This window comes from Malaya genurostris, unplaced genomic scaffold, assembly GCF_030247185.1.
Source record: "Malaya genurostris strain Urasoe2022 unplaced genomic scaffold, Malgen_1.1 HiC_scaffold_29, whole genome shotgun sequence".
Lineage (NCBI taxonomy): Eukaryota > Metazoa > Arthropoda > Insecta > Diptera > Culicidae > Malaya > Malaya genurostris.
The window spans coordinates 72897-75396 of record NW_026682659.1 but is presented as its reverse complement, the minus strand read 5'-3'; positions in this window follow the sequence as shown (position 1 = coordinate 75396).

Sequence of the window (2500 nt, the reverse complement as noted above, 5' to 3'; positions counted from 1 at the left end):
AACCATAGTGCACCACATCATGGTTGGACTCCCTCATATAGCCATTACGCCTCACTGTTCGTACCTGTCCAACCAAGCCGTAATGTACAACATCATGGTTGGACTCCCTCATATAGCCATTATGCCTCACTGTTCGTACCTGTCCAACCAAGCCGTAATGTACAACATCATGGTTGGACTCCCTCATATAGCCATTATGCCTCACTGTTCGTACCTGTCCAACCAAGCCGTAATGTACAACATCATGGTTGGACTCCCTCATATAGCCATTATGCCTCACTGTTCGTACCTGTCCAACCAAGCCGTAATGTACAACATCATGGTTGGACTCCCTCATATAGCCATTATGCCTCACTGTTCGTACCTGTCCAACCAAGCCGTAATGTACAACATCATGGTTGGACTCGCTCATATAGCCATTATGCCTCACTGTTCGAACCTGTGCAGCCAAGCCGTAGTGTACCGCACCATGGTTGGTCGACTCACATGGCATGCACCCCCTCCGGACCAAATTGACCATACGCTCAAAATGCATTTTTTGGGCTCAAAAGTCAATATTTTCGACGCATACGTTCCGAAATGTGGTCCCCCTATAGATAGATTTGTGGCCAAAACAGGCCAACTTTATCATGATTTGTAATAACTTTAACGCGTCGGTCCACCGCAACCAGCGGAACCGTATACTACGGTACCGTCAGTGAGACAACTATGCCTCGCATCGTGCGGCAGACCGACCGGAACGTAGAAGGCGGTTTCGCTGACATGCCCACTACAAGGGCCATTAATGGTTCATCATATGGCAAACTGATGGGAACATCTTAGACGAGTATGGGGATGTATCCCACTACAAGGGCCATTCATGCCACATCATATGGCAAACTGATGGGAACGTCTAAGGCAAGTATGGGGATGTATCCCACTACAAGGGCCATTCATGATACATCATATGGCAAACTGATGGGAACATCTTAGACGAGTATGGGGATGTATCCCACTACAAGGGCCATTCATGCCACATCATATGGCAAACTGATGGGAACATCTTAGACGAGTATGGTGATATATGGTAAATAAAAACTTGAAAAAAACTTAAAAAAAATAAGCACGTCATCGAACGATCAAGTCGTTCGAGACGTGCTATACAGTCCTAGTACGATACCTCCACTAGGTCATGTACTATCCACGGGACCGATTACCAGAGTAGAATCAGTTGGCAAGAGACATAGAATGTCGCACTATACCACTATATGGTATAGTGATATAGTGCGAAAAGTTTTACTGTCAGTGCTGAAAAAATTCGTTATCACAATGGTGACTCGAGCTTACATTGAGACAACACATATATCATCGTCCACCCAACGACGATTGTCGCTAATTGAATCATAACAAGTATCATGACTGCCGAACCCTTTCAGTATCATTGGAAATTGATTTCATGAAAATGTAAACAAAAGTTATCCCCCTATCACCCGGCGATGAGCCAGTGATAGACGACAATATTTGTCTCATTCGACATTCAGTTGAGCATCAACGGTATCATATTCATTCCTGAGAATCATCGTCAACCGGGTCGATTGGGCCCTTCCAATCATACGCAGTTCCCAGCGCCCTGGAGAATAAGTCTTTGTTTAATTTAATAAGTAAAATGTTTTCCAACGTATCTTTCCCAAGGCCAGTGCGTTGATTAGAGAGAACCAAGGCAAGGGCACTGAAAGACCGTTCAACAGAGACTTGGTTCGATGGTGTGGATAGTACAACCATTGCTACTGCATATATCTCTGGGTGCGTAGTCTTACGGCGCAACCAATGGTCCCACACGTTGTAGTTATGTTTTTGGCGTGGCTCTAGGTCCAAAGACTTAACTTGTTGAAGAAACCCGGTCTCGCAACCAAGATTCACGGATTCACCAAACATTTGCGTAAGATACTGATCAAAATCATCGGTAGACTCTGACGATTCTCTACTTGTACTAGCCGGTGTTTTACCCAGTTGGCAGATACGTTCCCATGTATCGACTATGTATTGCTGAATTTTATCTTTTTCCTCAGCCGTGAATATTTTAGAACCTCGATAGTTGAACCTTGGATCCAGGTATAATGCCATCTGAACCGCCTTCAATTGGCGCAAAATGTTCAATCTATTGTTCAACGACCGAAGTAAATGGGGACTGAAAGAGTTTTCGCGAACTTTCTGTACCTCACTCGTTGCCATCAGCCATGCCATATAGAAGTCAGATAACGACACGTGCTTCTCTTGCATTTGCTTTGTGCAGATGTACAACGGCTTAAACGTATCATAGTAATGCTCAATGAACGACCATTGATTGGAAAGGTCTAGTTCGGGAAAATTATCGGCCAACTGGTTAAAAAACCTTTTTTGGTGTACGAACGATTCCATCATTTTGAATATACCACCCCATCGTGTCCTACTCCAGACGGGTGGGTATGAAGCATCGTAGCTTTCAAACTCTGACCGGTACTTCACCAGCTTACATTTTCTA